This window comes from Triticum dicoccoides, chromosome 2B (genome assembly GCF_002162155.2).
Source record: "Triticum dicoccoides isolate Atlit2015 ecotype Zavitan chromosome 2B, WEW_v2.0, whole genome shotgun sequence".
NCBI classification, from domain to species: domain Eukaryota; kingdom Viridiplantae; phylum Streptophyta; class Magnoliopsida; order Poales; family Poaceae; genus Triticum; species Triticum dicoccoides.
This window is the reverse complement of record NC_041383.1, coordinates 807,993,689-808,019,182: the sequence shown is the minus strand read 5'-3', so window position 1 is coordinate 808,019,182 and position 25,494 is coordinate 807,993,689. Positions and strand designations below refer to the sequence as shown.

Sequence of the window (25,494 nt, the reverse complement as noted above, 5' to 3'; positions counted from 1 at the left end):
CCACCTCTTTATAAAGTTGTGAAACATTCTTGAGACTCTCCTTGCAAGCTGCAGTAACAGCTCTGTCTTCTTCATCCTGAACGTGGAAGATCATATGTTAGCTACGAATCTGCATTCACTTAAAACAAAATCAGTTAGATGTAAAATGTGTATCACCATGAAAGCTTCAAGGCTAATCTTGGCTTTTGAATGCTTTCGTGATTGCAAACTAGGAGCAGGCTGTAAATCTTCAGATACATACTTCTTGGGGGCATCCATGTAATCTTTTTGTATTCCCTTAGCAGAAATGCCTTTGGCAATGACCTCTGTGTCATCTTTTTGTTTTTGCTGGCGAGTAGTATTCTCTCCTGGGACCTCCATTGGGTCCGCAGGTAATCCCAGGTCAGATAGTTCTTTGTCCTCGACTCCTGTGCAGTCAGCATCAAATATTCCATAGCGGTGGTTCTTTAAAAAAATGTGTTAGTGTGGAGAGTATTGACAGTAAAATTATTTATAGAAACTCACAATGGTATACTTACATTGAATTCTGTGATGAGGTCGTCCGTGCGTCTGCCGTTCGCAAGGGTGATCCTATCAAATTGTTGTGCACTGGCCTCCCGCACAATGGAGACAACTTCTTTCAAATCAGCCAATACACTGCCCATGAGTGCCTTATCCTGCAAATTACAAGCAGTTAGGAGCATATGACTTCGATTGTACTTGCAAAGTTACAATATATATTTGTGCGTGATTTTCATCATTTACCTGGCCGTCATTCTTTGGTTTGACCGGTGTCCCAACTGGTGGTGGATTGAAAGGCCGTAGCAGGTCATCGACATACTACATGTTAGTGTCGTTAGTATCATTCAAAACATATGGTACATAATCCAGGCACACAGTACTAACACTTTACCTCTCCAACCCCTATATAACTTTTGTTGATTATGTTCAACCTTCTGTGCCTTCTCGTCACTCCAGTTTTGGATCAGCGGCCTTAACCTTGATGCATACGAGATGGTAGAGTCCAATTGGTGCACCCTCCACTTCTTGTAGTACCACGTCTGCATTACAACAAAAATAGCTTAGACAATTTTCCATAAAATTAAATGTATGGTATGTTAATAATGATTGTATTACCTACAGCAGTGGTAGGTTGCCCTCCAGATTTGCTCCACCATTTACAATTTTCCTGACGCTAGCCATAAGATGGTCAAGAGTAAGCTGTCCAAAATTGGTGCTCTTTATTGTCTCAACATTTCTAACAATCCCAAGGTAGTATGGGCTTCTTGGGGTCAATGAAAATTTGCTGTTGGATTTTCTCACTGTTGGATTTTCTGCCATTATACTTCATAATCATGATTTTACTTGTTGGTATGGGTAGTAATGAGTAAATAAATAGCAAGTATACAAAAGGGTGAGTATTGGTCAGCATACCTTGCTCGTTCTCATAGCCTTCACTATGCTGTCATCTTGATTGAGAGATTCTATCATGTCCTTATTCTCACTGGAAATTGGAAAATTAACCTCCACAGCTACCTCTAAAAATGGTATGTACAGCAGCAAATGCATTATTTGTTTTGTTGGGACAATTTAAAGACATTATATTTATTAACTGATGGTACCACACAACAGCCCATCAGGAAATTTGCAGTGATCAAAGGCAGATCAGTTATAGTTTCACGTATTGCTTGATGAGAGCAGTCAATCATGGTTCATTTGTACATGGCTACTAATTGGTTGGTCATGTCTACTACACGACCTTCTTCTTGTAGACGTTGTTGGGCCTGCAAGTGCACATGTTTGTAGGACAGTAGCAAATTTCCCTCAAGTGGATGACCTAAGGTTTATCAATCCGTAGGAGGCGTAAGGTGAAGATGGTCTCTCTCAAGCAACGCTGCAACCAAATAACAAAGAGTCTCTTGTGTCCCCAACACACCCAATACAATGGCAAATTGTATAGGTGCACTAGTTCGGCGAAGAGATGGTGATACAAGTGCAAAATAGATGGTAGATAAAGGTATTTGTAATCTGAAATAATAAAAACAGCAAGGTAGCAAGCAGTAAAAGTGAGCGTAAACGGTATTGCAATGGTAGGAAACAAGGCCTAGGGTTCATACTTTCACTAGTGCAAGTTCTCTCAACAATAATAACATAGATAGAACATATGACAAGCCCTCAACATGCAACAAAGAGTCACTCCAAAGACACTAATAGCGGAGAACAAACATAGAGATTACGGTAGGGTACGAAACCACCTCAAAGTTAGCATTTTTGTTCTATCTATTCAAGAGTTCGTAGTAAAATAACATAAAGCTATTCTTTCCGCTCAATCCATCATAGAGTTCATACTAGAATAACACCTTAAGACACAAATCAACCAAAACCCTAATGTCACCTAGATACTCCATTGTCACCTCAAGTATCCGTGGGCATGATTATACGATATGTGTCACACAATCTCAGATTCATCCAACCAACATAAAAGTACTTCAAAGAGTGCCCCAAAGCTAATACCGGAGAGTCAAGAACGTGTGCCAACCCCTATGCATAGGTTCATGGGCGGAACTCGCAAGTTGGTCACCAAAACATACATCAAGTGGCACATGATATCCCATTGTCACCACAGATAATCACGGCAAGACATACATCAAGTGTTCTCATAAAGACTCAATCCAATAAGATAACTTCAAAGGGGAAACTCAATTCATCACAAGAGAGTAGAGGGGGAGAAACATCATAAGATCCAACTACAATAGCAAAGCTCGGAATACATCAAGATCGTGCCATAGAGGAAACACGAGAGAGAACACGAGAGAGAGAGAGAGAGAGAGAGAGAGAGAGAGAGAGATCAAACACATAGCTACTGGTACATACCCTCAGCCCCAAGGGTGAACTACTCCCTCCTCATCATGGATAGCGCCGGGATGATGAAGATGGCCTCCGGTGATGGGATCCCCCTCCGGCAGGGTGCTGGAATGGGGTCCCGATTGGTTTTTGGTGGCTACAGAGGCTTGCGGCGGCGGAACTCCCGATCTAGGTTCTGTTTTGGAAGTTTTTGGGTACGTAGGTATATATGGGTGCAGGGGGTACGTCGGAGGAGCTACGGGGGTCCCACGAGGCAGGGGGCGCGCCCCCCACCCTCGTGGGCAGCCCGTCTCTCCCCTGACATGCACTCCAAGCCCATCAGGTTGGTTTCCTTCCAAAATTAATTTCTCCAGTTGATTTCGTTCCGTTCTGACTCCGTTTGATATTCCTTTTCCTCGAAACACTGAAATAGGCATAAAACAGCAAATCTGTGTTGGGCCTCCGGTTAATAGGTTAGTCCCAAAAATAATATAGAAGTGGATAATAAAGCCCAATATTGCCTAAAACAGTAGATAAAGTAGCATGGAGCAATCAAAAATTATAGATACGTTGGAGACGTATCAAGCATCCCCAAGCTTAATTCCTGCTCGTCCTCGAGTAGGTAAATGATAAAAAAGAATTTTTGATGCGGAGTGATACTTTGGCATAATTTCAATGCAAATCTTCTTAATTGTGATATGAATATTCAGATCCGAAAGATTCAAGAAAAAAGTTCATATTGACACAAAAATAATAATACTTCAAACATACTAATCAAAGTAATCATGTCTTCTCAAAATAGCATGGTTAAAGAAAGTTATCCCTACAAAATCATATAGTCTGGCTATGCTCTATCTTCATCACACAAAATATTTAATCATGCACAACCCCGATGACAAGCCAAGCAATTGTTTCATACTTTAATAATCTCAAACTTTTTCAACTTTCACACAATACATGAGCGTGAGCCATGGACATAGCACTATAGGTGGAATAGAATGGTGGTTGTGGAGAAGACAAAAAGGAGAAGATAGTCTCACATCAACTAGGCGTATCAATGGGCTATGGAGATGCCCATCAATAGATATCAATGTGAGTGAGTAGGGATTGCCATGCAACGGATGCACTAGAGCTATAAGTATATGAAAGCTCAACAAAAGAAACTAAGTGGGTGTGCATCCAACTTGCTTGCTCAACTTTTGAGGAAGCCCATCATTGGAATATACAAGCCAAGTTTTATAATAAAAAATTCCCACTAGTATATGAAAGTGACAACATATGAGACTCTCTATCATGAAGATCATGGTGCTTATTTTGAAGCACAAGTGTGGAAAAAGGATAGTAGCATTGTCCCTTCTCTCTTTTTCTCTCATTTTTTTTTGTTTGGGCCTTTTCTCCTTTTTTTATGGCCACTCTTTTTTTCATCCGGAGTCTCATCCCGACTTATGGGGGAATCATAGTCTCCATCATCCTTTCCTCACTGGGACAATGCTCTAATAATGATGATCATCACACTTTTATTTTTTTCTTACAACTCAACAATTACAACTCGATACTTAGAACAAGATATGACTCTATATGAATGCCTCCGGCGGTGTACCGGGATATGCAATGAATCAAGAGTGACATGTATGAAAGAATTATGAACAGTGGCTTTGCCACAAATACAATGTCAAACTACATGTTCATTCAAAAAGCAATATGATAAAAGTAATGTGTGGCATATGAGCGGAACGGTGGAGAATTGCATGGCAATATATCTCGGAATGGCTATGGAAATGCCATAATAGGTAGGTATGGTGGCCGTTTTGAGGAAGGTATATGGTGAGTGTATGATATCGGCGAAAAGTGCGCGGTATTAGAGAGGCTAGCAATGGTGGAAGGGTGAGAGTGCGTACAATCCATGAACTCAACATTAATCAAAAGAACTCATGCACTTGTTGCAAAAATTTAGAAGTCATCAAAAACCAAAGCACTACGTGCATGCTCCTAGGGGGATAGATTGGTAGGAAAAGACCATCGCTCGTCCCCGACTGCCACCCATAAGGAAGACAATCAATAAATAAAATTGTGCTCCGACTTCATCACAAAGCGGTTCACCATACGTGCATGCTACGGGAATCACAAACTTCAACACAAGCATTCTTTAAATTCATAATCACCCCAACTAGCATTGCTTTGATATTATCACCTCCATATCTCAAAACAATTATCAAGCGTCAAACTTATCTTAGTATTCAACGCACTCAAAAGAAAGTTTCACATATCTTGAATACCAAGTATATTATCTTTAAGCAAATTACCATGCTACTAACAACTCTCAAAATAATCTAAGTTAAGCATGAGAGATCAATAGTTTCTTTAAAACAAATCCACCACCGTGCTCTAAAAGATCTAAGTGAAGTACTAGAGCAAAAATTATCAAGCTCAAAAGATATAAGTGAAGCACATAGAGTACTCTAGCAAATTCTAAATCATGTAAGGCTCTCTCTCATTAAAGGATTTCAGATCTTGATACTTTATTCAAACAGCAAGCAAAGCTAAAGAAAACTACATTGCAAGGATAGCACAACGCATGTGATGAAGCAAAAACTTAGGCTCAAACGATACTAACCGATAGTTGTCGAAGAAGAAAGGTGGGATGCCTACCGGGGCATCCCCAAGCTTAGATGCTTGAGACTTCTTGAAATATTATCTTGGGGTGCCTTGGTCATCCCCAAGCTTGATCTTTTATGTCTCCTTAATTCCTCTCATATCATGGTTTCTCTTTTTATCAAAAGCTTCATTCACAACAAACTCAACAAGAACTCGTGAGATAGGTTAGTATAAACCAATGCAAAACCTTATCATATTATACTGTAACAAATCACTAAAATTATTATTCAACATTGAATACTAAATGCCTCTGTATATTTAATACTCCTATCCTCAAATAGAATCAATAAACAAGCAAACATACGCAAAGAATGCAACCATAACAGCAATCTGCCAAAACAGTACAGTCTGTAAAGAATGCAAGAGTAACAATACTTACCTGACTCCAAAAATTATGAACTAAAATTCCCACTGTTATAAATTTATCAGAGCTTAATATGCAAAAAGATTCAACGTTATACCATTCTCTGACTTTTCTAGGGAATTTTTGCAACAGCGGTAAACTTTCTGTTTTTAAACAGCAACATGCATACTAGCAAAATAAGCGTGGCAAAGGCTATACTTGACTTTTTTATTGAAACTAAAGATTAAAAACATTATTCTAACTAACAGGAAGCAAAAACTAACAAAATAAAATGACACTCCAAGCAAAAAAAATATCATGTGGTGAATAAAAATATAGCTCCAAGTAAAGTTACCGATGAACGAAGACAAAAGAGGGGATGCCTTCCGGGGCATCCCCAAGCTTAGTTGCTTGGTTGTCCTTGAATTTTACCTTGGGGTGCCTTGGGAATCCCCAAGCTTAGGCTCTTGCCACTCCTTATTCTATAGTCCATCGAATCTTTACCCAAAAACTTGAAAATTTCAACCACACAAAACTCAAAACAAAACTCATAAGCTCCGTTAGTATAAGAAAATAAAACCACCACTTAGGTAATGTAATGAACTCATTCTTAATCGATATTGGTGTAATATCTACTGTATTCTAACATCTCTATGGTTCATACCACTTAATACTAGCCATAGATGCATCAAAATAAGCAAACAACACAATGAAAACAGAATCTGTCAAAAACAGAACATTCTGTAGTAATCTGTATCAAACGTATACCTATGGAACCCCAAAAATTATGAAATAAATTGCTGGACCTGAGTAATTTGTCATTAATCATCTGAAAAAAGAATCAACCTAAAAGCACTCTCCAGTAAAAAAATGGCAGCCATTCTCGTGAGCGCAAAAGTTTCTGTTTTTCACAGCAAGATCACATAAACTTCACCCAAGTCTTCCCAAAGGTTCTACTTGGCACTTTATTGAAACAAAAGCTATAAAACATGATTACTACAGTAGCATAATCATGTGGACACAAAAAACAGTAAGGATAAATATTGGGTTGTCTCCCAACAAGCGTTTTTCTTTAATGCCTTTTTAGCTAGGCATGATGATGGCAATGATGCTCAGATAAAAGATAAGAATTGAAACATAACGGGAGCATCATGAAGAATATGAATAGCACATTTAAGTCTAACCCACTTCCTATGCAAAGGGATTTTGTGAGCAAACAACTTATGGGAACAATAATCAACTAGCATAGGAAGATATAACAAGCATAGCTTCAAGAATTTCAACACATAGAGAGGAAACTTGACATTATTGCAATTCCTACAAGCATATGTTCCTATCTCATAATAATTTTCAGTAGCATCATGAATGAATTCCACAATATAACCAGCACCTAAAGCATTCTTTTCATGATCTACAAGCATAGAAAATTTGCTACTCTCCACATAAGCAAACTTCTTCTCATGAATAGTAGTGGGAGCAAACTCAACAAAATAACTATCATGTGATTGAAAATTAAGATCAAGATGACACGTTTCATGATTATCATTATTCTTTAAAGCATACGTGTCATCACAATAATCATCATAGATAGGAGGCATGCTTTCATCATAGTAGTTTTGCTCATCAAAGCTTGGGGGACAAAAAATATCATCTTCATCAAACATAGCTTCCCCAAGCTTGTGGCTTTGCATATCATTAGCATCATGGATATTCAAAGAATTCATACTAACAACATTGCAATCATGCTCATCATTCAAATATTTAGTTCCAAACATTCTATAGATTTCTTCTTCTAGCACTTGAGCACAATTATCCTTTCCATCATACTCACGAAAGATATTAAAAAGGTGAAGCGTATGAGACAAACTTAATTCCATTTTTTTGTGATTTTCTTTTATAAAATAAACTAGTGCTAAAACAAGAAACAAAAAGATTCGATTGCAAGATCTAAAGATATACCTTCAAGCACTCACCTCGCCAGAAAAGAGCTTAGTGACAGAGTGTGAGTACCCTTTACCTAGCCTCCCCGGCAACGGCGCCAGAAAAGAGCTTGATGTCTACTACACGACCTTCTTCTTGTAGACGTTGTTGGGCCTGCAAGTGCACAGGTTTGTAGGACAGTAGCAAATTTCCCTCAAGTGGATGACCTAAGGTTTATCAATCCGTAGGAGGCGTAAGGTGAAGATGGTCTCTCTCAAGCAACCCTGCAACCAAATAACAAAGAGTCTCTTGTGTCCCCAACACACCCAAGACAATGGCAAATTGTATAGGTGCACTAGTTCGGCGAAGAGATGGTGATACAAGTGCAAAATAGATGGTAGATAAAGGTATTTGTAATCTGAAATAATAAAAACAGCAAGGTAGCGAGCGGTAAAAGTGAGCATAAACGGTATTGCAATGGTAGGAAACAAGGCCTAGGGTTCATACTTTCACTAGTGCAAGTTCTCTCAACAATAATAACATAGATAGAACATATGACCAGCCCTCAACATGAAATAAAGAGTCACTCCAAAGACACTAATAGCAGAGAACAAACGTAGAGATTATGGTAGGGTACAAAACCACCTCAAAGTTATCCTTTCTGTTCTATCTATTCAAGAGTTCGTAGTAAAATAACATAAAGCTATTCTTTCCGCTCAATCCATCATAGAGTTCATACTAGCATAACACCTTAAGACACAAATCAACCAAAACCCTAATGTCACCTAGATACTCCATTGTCACCTCAAGTATCCGTGGGCATGAATATACGATATGCGTCACACAATCTCAGATTCATCCAACCAACATAAAAGTACTTCAAAGAGTGCCCCAAAGCTAATAACGGAGAGTCAAGAATGTGTGCCAACCCCTATGCATAGGTTCATGGGCGGAACCCGCAAGTTGGTCACCAAAACATACATCAAGTGGCACATGATATCCCATTGTCACCACAGATAATCACGGCAAGACATACATCAAGTGTTCTCATAAAGACTCAATCCAATAAGATAACTTCAAAGGGGAAACTCAATTCATCACAAGAGAGTAGAGGGGGAGAAACATCATAAGATCCAACTACAATAGCAAAGCTCGGGATACATCAAGATCGTGCCATAGAGGAAACACGAGAGAGAACACGAGAGAGAGAGAGAGAGAGAGAGAGATCAAACACATAGCTACTGGTACATACCCTCAGCCCCGAGGGTGAACTACTCCCTCCTCATCATGGATAGCGCCGGGATGATGAAGATGGCCTCCGGTGATGGGATCCCCCTCCGGCAGGGTGCTGGAATAGGGTCCCGATTGGTTTTTGGTGGCTACAGAGGCTTGCGGCGGCGGAACTCCCGATCTAGGTTCTGTTCTGGAAGTTTTTGGGTACGTAGGTATATATGGGTGCAGGGGGTACATCGGAGGAGCTACGGGGGTCCCACGAGGCAGGGGGCGCGCCCCCCACCCTCGTGGGCAGCCCGTCTCTCCCCTGACATGCACTCCAAGCCCATCAGGTTGGTTTCCTTCCAAAATTAATTTCTCCAGTTGATTTCGTTCCGTTCTGACTCCGTTTGATATTCCTTTTCCTCGAAACACTGAAATAGGCATAAAACAGCAAATCTGTGTTGGGCCTCCGGTTAATAGGTTAGTCCCAAAAATAATATAAAAGTGGATAATAAAGCCCAATATTGCCTAAAACAGTAGATAAAGTAGCATGGAGCAATCAAAAATTATAGATACGTTGGAGACGTATCAAGCATCCCCAAGCTTAATTCCTGCTCGTCCTCGAGTAGGTAAATGATAAAAAAGAATTTTTGATGCGGAGTGATACTTTGGCATAATTTCAATGCAAATCTTCTTAATTGTGATATGAATATTCAGATCCGAAAGATTCAAGACAAAAGTTCATATTGACACAAAAATAATAATACTTCAAGCATACTAATCAAAGTAATCATGTCTTCTCAAAATAGCATGGTTAAAGAAAGTTATCCCTACAAAATCATATAGTCTGGCTATGCTCTATCTTCATCACACAAAATATTTAATCATGCACAACCCCGATGACAAGCCAAGCAATTGTTTCATACTTTAATAATCTCAAACTTTTTCAACTTTCACACAATACATGAGCATGAGCCATGGACATAGCACTATAGGTGGAATAGAATGGTGGTTGTGGAGAAGACAAAAAGGAGAAGATAGTCTCACATCAACTAGGCGTATCAATGGGCTATGGAGATGCCCATCAATAGATATCAATGTGAGTGAGTAGGGATTGCCATGCAACGGATGCACTAGAGCTATAAGTATATGAAAGCTCAACAAAAGAAACTAAGTGGGTGTGCATCCAACTTGCTTGCTCACAAAGACCTAGGGCACTTTTGAGGAAGCCCATCATTGGAATATACAAGCCAAGTTTTATAATAAAAAATTCCCACTAGTATATGAAAGTGATAACATATGAGACTCTCTATCATGAAGATCATGGTGCTTATTTTGAAGCACAAGTGTGGAAAAAGGATAGTAGCATTGTCCCTTCTCTCTTTTTCTCTAATTTTTTTTTGTTTGGGCCTTTTCTCCTTTTTTTATGGCCACTCTTTTTTTCATCCGGAGTCTCATCCCGACTTATGGGGGAATCATAGTCTCCATCATCCTTTCCTCACTGGGACAATGCTCTAATAATGATGATCATCACACTTTTATTTTTTTCTTACAACTCAACAATTACAACTCGATACTTAGAACAAGATATGACTCTATATGAATGCCTCCGGCGGTGTACCGGGATATGCAATGAATCAAGAGTGACATGTATGAAAGAATTATGAACAGTGGCTTTGCCACAAATACAATGTCAACTACATGTTCATGCAAAAAGCAATATGACAAAAGTAATGTGTGGCATATGAGCGGAACGGTGGAGAATTGCATGGCAATATATCTCGGAATGGCTATGGAAATGCCATAATAGGTAGGTATGGTGGCCGTTTTGAGGAAGGTATATGGTGAGTGTATGATATCGGCGAAAAGTGCGCGGTATTAGAGAGGCTAGCAATGGTGGAAGGGTGAGAGTGCGTACAATCCATGAACTCAACATTAATCAAAAGAACTCATGCACTTGTTGCAAAAATTTAGAAGTCATCAAAAACCAAAGCACTACGCGCATGCTCCTAGGGGGATAGATTGGTAGGAAAAGACCATCGCTCGTCCCCGACTGCCACCCATAAGGAAGACAATCAATAAATAAAATTGTGCTCCGACTTCATCACAAAGCGGTTCACCATACGTGCATGCTACGGGAATCACAAACTTCAACACAAGCATTCTTTAAATTCATAATCACCCCAACTAGCATTGCTTTGATATTATCACCTCCATATCTCAAAACAATTATCAAGCGTCAAACTTATCTTAGTATTCAACGCACTCAAAAGAAAGTTTCACATATCTTGAATACCAAGTATATTATCTTTAAGCAAATTACCATGCTACTAACAACTCTCAAAATAATCTAAGTTAAGCATGAGAGATCAATAGTTTCTTTAAAACAAATCCACCACCGTGCTCTAAAAGATCTAAGTGAAGTACTAGAGCAAAAATTATCAAGCTCAAAAGATATAAGTGAAGCACATAGAGTATTCTAGCAAATTCTAAATCATGTAAGGCTCTCTCTCATTAAAGGATTTCAGATCTTGATACTTTATTCAAACAGCAAGCAAATCTAAAGAAAACTACATTGCAAGGATAGCACAACGCATGTGATGAAGCAAAAACTTAGGCTCAAACGATACTAACCGATAGTTGTCGAAGAAGAAAGGTGGGATGCCTACCGGGGCATCCCCAAGCTTAGATGCTTGAGACTTCTTGAAATATTATCTTGGGGTGCCTTGGGCATCCCCAATATTGAGCTTTTATGTCTCCTTAATTCCTCTCATATCATGGTTTCTCTTTTTATCAAAAGCTTCATTCACAACAAACTCAACAAGAACTCGTGAGATAGGTTAGTATAAACCAATGCAAAACCTTATCATATTATACTGTAACAAATCACTAAAATTATTATTCAACATTGAATACTAAATGCCTCTGTATATTTAATACTCCTATCCTCAAATAGAATCATTAAACAAGCAAACATACGCAAAGAATGCAACCATAACAGCAATCTGCCAAAACAGTACAGTCTGTAAAGAATGCAAGAGTAACAATACTTACCTGACTCCAAAAATTATGAACTAAAATTCCCACTGTTATAAATTTATCAGATCTTAATATGCAAAAAGATTCAACATTATACCATTCTCTGACTTTTGTAGGGAATTTTTGCAACAGCGGTAAACTTTCTGTTTTTAAACAGCAACATGCATACTAGCAAAATAAGCATGGCAAAGGCTATCCTTGACTTTTTTATTGAAACTAAAGATTAAAAACATTATTCTAACTAACAGCAAGCAAAACTAACAAAATAAAATGACACTCCAAGCAAAAAAAATATCATGTGGTGAATAAAAATATAGCTCCAAGTAAAGTTACCGATGAACGAAGACAAAAGGGGGGATGCCTTCCGGGGCATCCCCAAGCTTAGTTTCTTGGTTGTCCTTGAATTTTACCTTGGGGTGCCTTGGGCATCCCCAATCTTATGCTCTTGCCACTCCTTATTCTATAGTCCATCGAATCTTTACCCAAAAACTTGAAAACTTCAACCACACAAAACTCAAAACAAAACTCATAAGCTCCGTTAGTATAAGAAAATAAAACCACCACTTAGGTAATGTAATGAACTCATTCTTAATCGATATTGGTGTAATATCTACTGTATTCTAACATCTCTATGGTTCATACCACTTAATACTAGCCATAGATGCATCAAAATAAGCAAACAACACAATGAAAACAGAATCTGTCAAAAACAGAACATTCTGTAGTAATCTATATCAAACGTATACCTATGGAACCCCAAAAATTATGAAATAAATTGCTGGACCTGAGTAATTTGTCATTAATCATCTGAAAAAAGAATCAACCTAAAAGCACTCTCCAGTAAAAAATGGCAGCCATTCTCGTGAGCGCAAAAGTTTCTGTTTTTCACAGCAAGATCACATAAACTTCACCCAAGTCTTCCCAAAGGTTCTACTTGGCACTTTATTGAAACAAAAGCTATAAAACATGATTACTACAGTAGCATAATCATGTGGACACAAAAAACAGTAAGGATAAATATTGGGTTGTCTCCCAACAAGCGTTTTTCTTTAATGCCTTTTTAGCTAGGCATGATGATGGCAATGATGCTCACATAAAAGATAAGAATTGAAACATAACGGGAGCATCATGAAGAATATGAATAGCACATTTAAGTCTAACCCACTTACTATGCAAAGGGATTTTGTGAGCAAACAACTTATGGGAACAATAATCAACTAGCATAGGAAGATATAACAAGCATAGCTTCAAGAATTTCAACACATAGAGAGGAAACTTGACATTATTGCAATTCCTACAAGCATATGTTCCTATCTCATAATAATTTTCAGTAGCATCATGAATGAATTCCACAATATAACCAGCACCTAAAGCATTCTTTTCATGATCTACAAGCATAGAAAATTTGCTACTCTCCACATAAGCAAACTTCTTCTCATGAATAGTAGTGGGAGCAAACTCAACAAAATAACTATCATGTGATTGAAAATTAAGATCAAGATGACACGTTTCATGATTATCATTATTCTTTAAAGCATACGTGTCATCACAATAATCATCATAGATAGGAGGCATGCTTTCATCATAGTAGTTTTGCTCATCAAAGCTTGGGGGACAAAAAATATCATCTTCATCAAACATAGCTTCCCCAAGCTTGTGGCTTTGCATATCATTAGCATCATGGATATTCAAAGAATTCATACTAACAACATTGCAATCATGCTCATCATTCAAATATTTAGTTCCAAACATTCTATAGATTTCTTCTTCTAGCACTTGAGCACAATTATCCTTTCCATCATACTCACGAAAGATATTAAAAAGGTGAAGCGTATGAGACAAACTTAATTCCATTTTTTTGTGATTTTCTTTTATAAAATAAACTAGTGCTAAAACAAGAAACAAAAAGATTCGATTGCAAGATCTAAAGATATACCTTCAAGCACTCACCTCGCCAGAAAAGAGCTTAGTGACAGAGTGTGAGTACCCTTTACCTAGCCTCCCCGGCAACGGCGCCAGAAAAGAGCTTGATGTCTACTACACGACCTTCTTCTTGTAGACGTTGTTGGGCCTGCAAGTGCACAGGTTTGTAGGACAGTAGCAAATTTCCCTCAAGTGGATGACCTAAGGTTTATCAATCCGTAGGAGGCGTAAGGTGAAGATGGTCTCTCTCAAGCAACCCTGCAACCAAATAACAAAGAGTCTCTTGTGTCCCCAACACACCCAAGACAATGGCAAATTGTATAGGTGCACTAGTTCGGCGAAGAGATGGTGATACAAGTGCAAAATAGATGGTAGATAAAGGTATTTGTAATCTGAAATAATAAAAACAGCAAGGTAGCGAGCGGTAAAAGTGAGCATAAACGGTATTGCAATGGTAGGAAACAAGGCCTAGGGTTCATACTTTCACTAGTGCAAGTTCTCTCAACAATAATAACATAGATAGAACATATGACCAGCCCTCAACATGCAATAAAGAGTCACTCCAAAGACACTAATAGCAGAGAACAAACGTAGAGATTATGGTAGGGTACAAAACCACCTCAAAGTAATCCTTTCTGTTCTATCTATTCAAGAGTTTGTAGTAAAATAACATAAAGCTATTCTTTCCGCTCAATCCATCATAGAGTTCATACTAGCATAACACCTTAAGACACAAATCAACCAAAACCCTAATGTCACCTAGATACTCCCTTGTCACCTCAAGTATCCGTGGGCATGAATATACGATATGCGTCACACAATCTCAGATTCATCCAACCAACATAAAAATACTTCAAAGAGTGCCCCAAAGCTAATACCGGAGAGTCAAGAACGTGTGCCAACCCCTATGCATAGGTTCATGGGCGGAACCCGCAAGTTGGTCACCAAAACATACATCAAGTGGCACATGATATCCCATTGTCACCATGGATAATCACGGCAAGACATACATCAAGTGTTCTCATAAAGACTCAATCCGATAAGATAACTTCAAAGGGGAAACTCAATTCATCACAAGAGAGTAGAGAGGGAGAAACATCATAAGATCCAACTACAATAGCAAAGCTCGGGATACATCAAGATCGTGCCATAGAGGGAACATGAGAGAGAACACGAGAGAGAGAGAGAGAGAGAGAGAGAGAGAGATCAAACACATAGCTACTAGTACATACCCTCAGCCCTGAGGGTGAACTACTCCCTCCTCGTCATGGATAGCGCCGGGAGGATGAAGATGGCCTCCGGTGATGGGATCCCCCTCCGGCAGGGTGCCGGAATAGGGTCCCGATTGGTTTTTGGTGGCTACAGAGGCTTGCGGCGGCCCGATCTAGGTTCTATTCTGGAAGTTTTCGGGTACATAGGTATATATGGGTGCAGGGGGTACGTCGGAGGAGCTACGGGGGTCCCACGAGGTAGGGGGTGCGCCCAGGGGGGCCCCACCCTCGTGGGCAGCCCGTCTCTCCCCTGACGTGCACTCCAAGCCCTCAGGTTGGTTTCCTTCCAAAATTAACTTCTCCAGTTGATTTCGTTCCGTTTTGACTCCGTCTGATATTCCTTTTCCTCGAAACACTGAAATAGGCATAAAACAACAAATCTGGGCTGGGCCTCCGGTTAATAGATTAGTCCCAAAAATAATATAAAACTGGATAATAAAGCCCAATATTGCCTAAAAGAGTAGATAAAGTAGCATGGAGCAATCAAAAATTATAGATACGTTGGAGACGTATCAGTTGGTTACCAAGTTTTCTTGTCCAGCTCACAAAATTGTAACCTTGAAATATCCTAATTGGTTATGTCTGCCCAATGATTATGAGTCTAACCACTAGTCTTGACTAGTCGTGCGAATAGTTGTCGACTAGCTTTTTCGTGTAGATGTTTATACATGAAGTACGTACTTAGGGAGAAGTATGTGAAAAGATTATTCACATTGTATATGGTGCTAACAAGTCCTAATGGAAGATTGATTTCATATATCAATAACTAACATTTGTTCATTGCAATGCATGCAACAGGTTTGAATGGCAAGGGAAACCATCCTCATCAGCAGTGAAGAGAGTGATCACCGGACCACCTCAGATGATGCTTCAGATGGCACTTCACGTGGGAGTGACGGCTATAGCGCTGATGGCGACACCTCTAGCGACTATGACACTGATGATAGTTCTGATGGAGATGGAGATGTGGACCACGATCCTATCTTGGCACTACGGGGTAAAGTTCTATATGGCTGGTCAGATATTAAATGAACCGTGAAATATAAAAAGTTGATGTTTGAGTGACACTTGATTACCACACATTACTCTGTTTGGGTTCTAGATGACCTTCCAAATCAACATTGACTGAACTAGAGCTTACATAGAGGAGTGTTTAGTTGTTAGTTTAAAAAATCAAATATTCAATTTGCCCATGTTTCTACGAGATATTGCTGGGTGGATGTGATTGGGTTATCTATGTCCTTCATTTCTTGATCATTGGAGTAGGCATTGATCATTAACCCAGTGCTGATGTTCTAGATCTTATGTATGAAATTATTTACTACTCTGTCATCTTAATTTTTTTTGATACAAGTCCGGGAATCATTGTGAGAAAAGGAACTTTTGAGGATCTCATCTTCTACGGCAACCATGTATCGCTAAACGATGATCGGTGGGACTATCTCAAATCCATAGTAAAGCACTGCCAACCTCCCATACCATACTATGTCAGCACTGTCACTCGATCGATAGTCATCACAGAGAAGAACAAGATGGTAAACACTTGGACTTTTCTTTTTGCAAATCATACTTCACTAGTGAAAATGCCATCATGCAGAGACAGAGAGGAGGACGGGCGTGGTTGTGCAAATCATACTTACTTTTTTTGTGTGCAAATCATACTTAATTTTTTATGTGACATTATTTATTTCCATGTGCAATCAGATGTTCTCAAAGGATTACAGTCAGGCCTACCTCAAAGATTATCTGCGAAATCCCATGCTTGTGCGTGTCACCGATGAACATTTTGAAGGTAATAAAAAGGTCTTGTTCAAGATGGGCAAGAAGGACGGGCGTGTGATCATGACGAAGAACTAGAGAGAAGTCATTGAGGGAGCCAGAATGGAAGAAGATCAAATGGCTATCTTCAGGTTCACGGAAAGGAGTGGAGGTGGGCTTAGGGTGAACATGGTTTGTGGCATGAGGATTCGTTGACCCATGGCAGTAGTTTGACGCTAGTTTTATAATCTGTATGTAGTAGCCAGTAACTGCAAGTTGGTAGTATCAGCTTTTGGGTCTAGTAAGTGCAACTTAGTAGTAATTGGTACTTGGTAGTAACTGGTACTTTGGTGGTATAACTTTTGCGTCCGACTGGGTATGAAGATCGTCCAGTAAGTGGTACTTGGCAGTAACTTGGTGGTACCCTATGTGGCGTAATGTACTTGCTATGCAAGTCTATATATATAACGCACCCTAGTACCCTCCTTGATATAATTATCTCTATGGACTGCAATTATATTTCCTTTTTTTGCCACAGTGATGCTAGTGTTTTTAGAATCAAATCTAACCGGGTTTCAAATGGATTGGAAAATACTTTCTTTTTTGAACAAGGTTTTTGTGTTGGTTAGTACGAGTTATTTTGAAAATGTGGTTTGTATGTGTGTCGCACAAAAAAATACAATGCAAAACAAAAACTTTTGGGTCAAAATGCAATGCAAAAAATGATGTTTATGTTACTTCCGAAATGGCATGGCATGCTATTTTCAAAAACAGAGCAAACCAGCATGTTTTTTTTATTTGAAAAACAGTATACTAAAAAACATGCTATCTTTTAGAAAGCGTAATTTTAAAAAATGCTGTTTTCAAAATCAGCACGCTGCTTTCAAAACAGAATATTTCAAAAAGCATGTAATTTTTTAAATCGGCGTGCTATTTTAAAAACAGCGTTATATTTTTAAAATGAGGCTGTTATTTTGAAATCAGCATGCTATTTTTAAAAACGGCGTTATATTTTTAGAATGAGGCTGTTATTTTGAAATCAGCATGCTATTTTTAAAAATATCAAATTCAAAAGAACATGATTTTTTTAAAATTAGCATGCTATTTTTGAAATCATCATGCTATTTTAAAAGTAGCATATTGAAAAGAGCATGCTATTTTTAAAATAAGCATGCTATTTTTAAAATAAGCATGATATTTTTTAAAATAGCATGCTATTTTAAAAGTAGCATATTGAAAAAAGCATTATATTTTTACAAGTAGCATGCTATTTTTAAAATTAGCATGATATTTTTGAAATCAGCATGTTATTTTGAAAGTAGCATATTGAAAAGAGTATTATAAATTTAAAAGTAGCATGCTATTTTTGAAATCATATTTTTAAAATCAGCATGCTATTTTTAAAATAGCATGGTATTTTAAAAACAGTATATTCAAAGCAGCATGCTATTTTTAAATCCGCATATTCTTTCTATTTTATTTTCAATTGAACATGCTTTTTTCAAATGAGCATGCTATTTTTAAAATATCAGTATGCTTATTTTCTATTTGAAAATAAACGATTTTCAAGGTTATTTGAAAACGAGATTTCTATTAAAGTTCTATTTTCTTATATATAATTTTCGGTTTCTATTTTATATTTCAAGTATGAAAATTGACTACACTTGAACAAATTTCAGCAATATATTATGTAAAAAAATGAAAAAAATACAGAAAACAAACTTCACTAAAAATGCATTGTTTCATCGATGTTGATAAATCATAACTAGCCTACCATGTCGTCCTGTCCATAATAAAATGAGGGTGTACCAAGCAAACGAGGAATTCAGAAAAATAGTGGCAGTCCATCAAATAGGTCTAATACATCAGAAACAAGGTGGATCACGACATGGAAAACTGTCTACTTTAGTTTGTTCTCAATTTTTCGACCCCAGAAATCCTTTTGTTTTCTCTGCTTGACCCTATGCATCTAAACATCCTGTCTCTACTTCACTATAGCTTTCCTGCATGAAACAACATTTGTTAATAGGATAGCAAAGAACATTTGAGCATGTACCGTACACTATAAAAGAAAAGACACTAACTTCAGTGATTTTCTCGGCATAGCTACAGAAGCTAATTTGAGAGCTCTTATTCGCTCAGCCTGTGGTACATTCCTAGCAGGCCTTTTTGTCTTCATCACCCCTTTGGCCTGTTCTTTACCGCCCTTCGTAGAGTCTATCCTGGAAAAGTTAACAAATGTCAACACAGTACTAGCAAATACCCGACTTCTAGAGCGGACATGTAAGTACAAACACTAACTTCACTGGTTTTCCTCGCGCACCCTTGTCATCGTTCTTTTTCTTCCTCCCAGCATTGACATTTGGAACGCCCTTGCGTTTCCTGCAAAAAAGAAATAGATGAATCTGCAGTCAGCATTCGAAAACATGTTGAAGTACGCACAATTGTGCTGATGCCCACTTGTTTGGTTTTGCGTAATCCTCTTCTGCAACCTCCAATGGTCTCTTCCTAGCCCTCCTCGGCCCACCATCTTCTGCATCTGAATCTCCCTCTTCTTCTGAATCTGAATCTCCCTCTTCTTCTGCATCTGAATCTTCCTCTTCTTCTGTATCTGCCTCTGTCTCTTCTTCTGTATCTGCCTCTGTCTCTTCTTCTGTATCTGACTCTGTCTCTTCTTTTTGCTTCTTCCTCCTTATGCTATTTGATTTCCCCGATTTTTTCCTGCGTAAATTGAAGAAAAACATGTGAACACTCTCCGGGAGAACATATTAACACTGTAAGCATGTATGGAAATGAACAATGAGATTAACATGTGCACTAACTTCGTTGCTTTTTTTGAATCTTCCACTTCTTCTGTATCTGAATCTATGTCTTCTTCTGTCTCTGAGTCTTTCTCTTTTCGCTTCTTCCTCCTTGTGACCTTTGATTTCCCCGATTTGTTCCTGAGTAAATTGAAGAAAAAGAGAGAACATATTAACATTGTAAGCATGTATGGAAATGAACAATGAGATAAACATGTGCACAAACTTCGTTGCTTTTTTTCCTCTCGTCCGCTTGCGCCTGGATTTAATCCTCTTGTTCGATTCTTCGGTAGTTGGTCTCCCTTTTGGAACTATTTTGATTGGATTTTCCACGTCATTAGTGCAGCATTCGCGAGCAGCACAGAAGTATGCCGGCAAAGGAACAAACGATTTATGGCCGTCATCGAAATCAGTTTTTTTTCATCAACCAATATACTCCAGAGGAGCTCCATCACCTGTTCTGACTGTGAATCGCTAGCTGCGGCTGTGAATAAAGTGTCACTAGCCATGTTGCGTAGTTGATGGTACTTATTCATGTGATCAGACCATACATGAGTATTCGCGGTCCTCGAAGAAGGGAACGCTGGCTTGGCATGCATTGTCCATCTTTTCTTGACAATTTTGTTTAGAAATGTGCGTACACCAAGATGATCCAGAACACAGAATATATGTGCGCATGGGTAATCCTGACTTTCCAACTTTTTACATTTACAAGCGGCATCATCCAGTCTTGCTCCTGTAAACAGACAATTCACGTGATATATAAAATCCACAGGCTTAGCATCCACGCCTTGTGCATCCAAATTTTTTGCATCCAACTCCTCACTATCCTTACCTTCCAAGTCATTGGGATCCTTAGCATCCAGGTTCTTGGCATGCAAGTCCACACCATCCTTGCCTTCCAATTCATTGGGATCCTCAGCATCCAAGTTTTTTGCATGCAAGTCCTCGGCATCCTTACCTTCCAAGTCGTTGGGATCCTCAGCATCCAAGTTTTTTGCATGCAAGTCCTCAGCATCCTTACCTTGCAAGTCATTGGGATCCTCAGCATCCAATTTCTTTGCATGCAAGTCCTCAACATCCTTACCTTTCTTACCTTGCAATTCTGTAGCATCCCTGCCATATGGGACTTTATCATATGGGTCTTTGTGCAAAACTCCAAACACGACCAAACCGTCACATGCTACCCGGTCAGTGACCTGTCAATTTGTCCCTTCGACAATCTGACGCTTTACCTTTGGAAACATCACAGTTGTATAAATATAAGAGGCAGCAATCTCCAGAGGGTGTGCATTCAGCTTAGTGAAGGGTATCGTATGTGTTGCTACTGCGTCTAATGCTGCTTCATTCTTACGCATTATGGATACACAGTGCTCAACATGCTACAACAAATCAACAAGCTGCATCTTCCTGTTCAGGTGCACATGAAGCCTTGAGTTGAGAGACTCACTCCTCTGATTACTCATCATGCCTAGGGAATATCTACCCTTTGTTTACGTAGCAGCCCATTTGTGTCACAGCTCGTACATGTTGTTAACCCATGACGACCTCTTTCCCATTGGTTTTATTTTGAACCGAACCTTATAAGCCTCCCATCTTTTCTCAAACTCATCAACATCCCAACGACGGTAAATGAATTCCCTAAATTCCTCAAGCTTTTTCTTGCGGGGGTGCATCACCATATTCTCCTCGATATGCCACGTGCACAAACGATGATCTGTTCCAGTCCAGACAGTAGCTATTGCTTTAGCCATTGAACCGTCCCCATGGGTGATTGCTGAAATGGGTGCCCTCTGGGACATTGCCTCAAAAAATACATGAAGAAGCCACTGGTATGATGCAACTGTCTCGTCTGACACTAGACCGACCCCAAACAAAACTGTGTTGCGGTGATGGTTCAGACCAACAAATGGAACAAACAGAAGCCTATGCTTGTTAGACCGGTATGTACTGTCGAACACCACGACACCACCAAAGGCAACATAGTCAATCCGGGATTGTGAATCAGCCCAGAATATGTTCCTCAAATGGCCTTCTTTGTCTTTTGTGTATTTGAAAAAGAATTTCGGCTCTGCTTTTTTCTGTGCAATCATATAGGTAAGCAAATACCTAGCGTCGCTGCCTTCTATCTTCCGCTTCTTCTGGATTGAAACATGGTTGTATAGGTCTCGATCTATAAATCCAAGCTTGCCGGGACCTCCGACATTCTTCTCCATTACATTCATAATCTGATGTGTTCGAAGTCCACCAACAGCATACTCGATGACATCGGCCTTTTGTGCGTCAGTCATTCTACGATGAGCCGATAAGTAGGGAGTCAGGTCAGCAGGGACAAACAGATGGTTATGCTTGTCCACAAAATTCTTGACGAACCAGAGGCCACTACTATCTTGTAGCTCAACCTGAAAAAGAGCGGGACACCCACACCGAGAAAGACCCCTCGGTGTTCTTTTTCTATCAGCTCTGTTAAAGTGCTTAAGGGCCCGCCAGCCTTGTTTGCGGCACTTGTATGTCCTTCTATATGCATTTTGTTTCGGACCCGGACCCCTGTACTTCAGATCATCCTTTCTAACACCAAACCCTTTTTTCCCGCATAGCCTACGTAGAACATGTAGGCTTCTTCCTTAGTCCTGAAAGTCTTCTTCACGATCTCTATGTATTCCATACACTCATTTAGATCTGAACCAGCCATGCCTTTAATATCAATTCCTTTACCTTGCATGTGTACATCATCCAGGTCTATGCCATCTTTGCCTGCATCCTCATTATCGTTATCATCTGTGCGCATACCATCCATTCCTTTGCCTTTGTTTCGTCTATCACCCTTGTCCTTGTCATCCTTGCCTGTATTCCCCAAGTTTTTGCCATCGTTGCCTTTATCATCCATGTCGTTATGCTGCCAACGAAAACAGATAGTCAATGTTACGGATGGATAGCATACATAATAATTATGCAATACTCTGCTTAAATAATCAATTTAATTTTTCTTATCGGATTCATGTACCAAACTCAGTCCTTCAAAAGTTGTAAGTAAGTATAAAATATTCCCTGACTAAATCCAAAAATACTTAATTGATTGTACTTGTTGTAACTGATGATCTCCTAACTAAATCCAAAGTGCACGAATCTTTCAAGTCCCAAGATAGATCCACCCTGATAGATCAATTATCTGCAAACTACATTCAAAATTGTGTCCTAACTGAATCCAAAATTATCACCTAACTAAATCCAATTATCTCTTCACTAAGTCGAAAACATCTCCAAACTCCATACAAAAATAATTATCTCCTAACTAAATCCAAAATATCTAGAAACTCAATTCAGAAGCATCTCCTAACTAAATCCAGAATAACTTTCTTTGAATCCAAATCTGCTGACAAATTCTCATGGCACACAACCCTAACTAAGTGCTTTAATATGTCCTAGCTAAATCCGACTTACACTTCCTTTGAAAAAAAATCTTTTCACAACTTTCTGAAACCATAAACCCTAACTAACTACATCAACATGTCCTAGCTAAATCCAACTTACACTCCCTTTCAATAGAAAACTCGTAACAACTTTCTGAAACCATAAACCCTAAACCTCACATGACATATCCTAAACCCTAATCAAATCCGACCCCTATTGGTACTATAAGCATAAGGGACCAGCAAAGATTTGAGATGGTTAGGCACTTACTACGAAGATCCAGCGTGAAAAAGTTGATGCACGTCGATGAGGATGATGTGGCCTCTCGGGTCGGGGAAGGTGGCGTCCGCTCGGGGAAGGAGGGGAGGGTCGTCGGAAGATCTGGCGCCGCGACCCGAGTGGGGTGACTTCCGATGGAGGGGGAAGGGGGGAGTAGGAGCAGGAGGAAGGAGTGACATGGCGAGTGCGATCGGCGGCGATCGAGGGAGCCGGGGGCGATCGGCGGTGATCGAGGGCGCCGGAGGCGATCGGCGGCGATCGAGGGCGCCGAGGTTAGGGCTCGAGAGGAGGAGAGAGGACGAACCGCTCGAACCAAATTTCAAAAGAGTACGCACGATGATTGGACCTCTATAATGAAGTGTTTTATTAATGCAATTAATTTAATCGAAAAATTTCGGACGAGAATACCCCTGGACTTAATTGGGCCGATTAAAGGTATAAAACAATTATGTCGAAAATACCCTTGGGCTTAAAAAGGCCCAGTTATTCTAATCTATTAGATCGCCCATATAATACACGTGATTTGATGTATTATGATGCACCGTAAAATCTCCCATATGAAATAGAGCAAGGACTTGAACACAACGGCTTCCATCTCATGGATTTCAGTCGGACTGCCGACTTTCTCCTTCATGGCGCCGAGGAGCTCCGCCTTGAACACAGATGACCTAGCAACGAGCACAGAACTATGAGCCATGAACTTCTGACCACCGACATGAAAGGTCACGTCCGCTCCATCCATGCTCTCTAGGAGGTCACCAAAATGCCGGTGCAAGTTGCTTGGAGGAACCCAACAAATTGATGACCCATTGTTTGTTCACCAGGGGTATTCTTGATGACAGTTATATCAAACACCACGTTGAAACAGTCATTTATTACATAAATCTCAACAGCAGCCCGGTCAAAGAGGACGCGAACGGAGGAACCTTTGAGTGGGAAGATATGATCATATATGTTAAGATTGAATGGCTGCAAATCGTTTACAAGTATAAACGACCGGATCTTAACCTTCACATTCATACTATCTAAATCAAGAACCAGGTGAACAACCGTGTAGTAATCACCATCTTCTGCCAAGTCACCGTTTGGGTAAAACCTTACAACCCAGTTCTGCCCTCCGGCAGTGAAAGGTGGAGAAGTGACGCACTCGCCGCACTTGAGTAGCCTCTTCGCACTTGTGTATCCATACAGCTTCAACACGCACTTGTGTATCCATTCAGCTAAAGCAGCAGCTGAAACCTTGCACTGATCTGCCATCCGGGAGGCCGGCTAGGTGGATGATACAAGTCGGGATTGTGGGACGATCTCCCGTCCCAAGAACCTGGACCCAGATCGAGGGCCGGGGATGAGTCCGGAGCGAAGCGGGTCGACCGACGACTGGGACGTGAAGTGATTCCGGATGCCACGGTGGGTCGGAGAGGTGCACCGCTCGCCGTCGTCTGCTTGCGCGGTCGTAGGTCGGCGGAGCAGTAGCAGACGGAGGTGGGAAATATGCGGCGGCGGAAATCGAGGCGTGCGTGAGGTTTTTCCTTTTTTGGTAGCTCAAGGTCGCGTGAAAGAGAGTTGTTTTCGGGCCTGCATGGGCTTCGGAGAGCAACAACCAATAGCCCACGTACGCTTTTCTCAAAAATAAAAAGCAGCCCATGGCCATGTGTGTACTTTCGTGTTCCTACTCTGATTGAATTGGGAGCAACTAATTAACGAGCGCTCCTTCGGGAGCCTCGCAACGATCAGCGCCACTTGGCGCGCTCACAGCCATTCGCCACGTGTCGCGCTCTGGGCGTTCCCTCCGGATTTTATTTTTTTTTATTTTTACGCACACGTTTTCGGCTTTTTAAAAGATTTTTTTGGTTTTTTTTGACGTTTTGGTTTTCTATCGGTCTTTCCTATCTTTTCGACCAAAAAAAATTCGAAAAAAAAATTTTGCGGAAAAAAATGCTTTTTTTTCGCGAGAGGCATGGTTGTGCTTTCGCGAGAGGCACGGGCGTGCTTCTTTCGGAAAGGGAAAAAACGCGTTTTCTGTTTTTTTTTCTTCTTTCGCGAGAGGCACGGTTTT

At 39.9% G+C, this 25,494-nt stretch overlaps 1 pseudogene; it reads right to left on the bottom strand.

The window, feature by feature from the left end:
• Window positions 1-24,695, bottom strand: part of LOC119368927 — a 44,594-nt pseudogene extending 19,899 nt beyond the window's left edge.
• Between the last annotated feature and the right edge of the window lie 799 nt (window positions 24,696-25,494).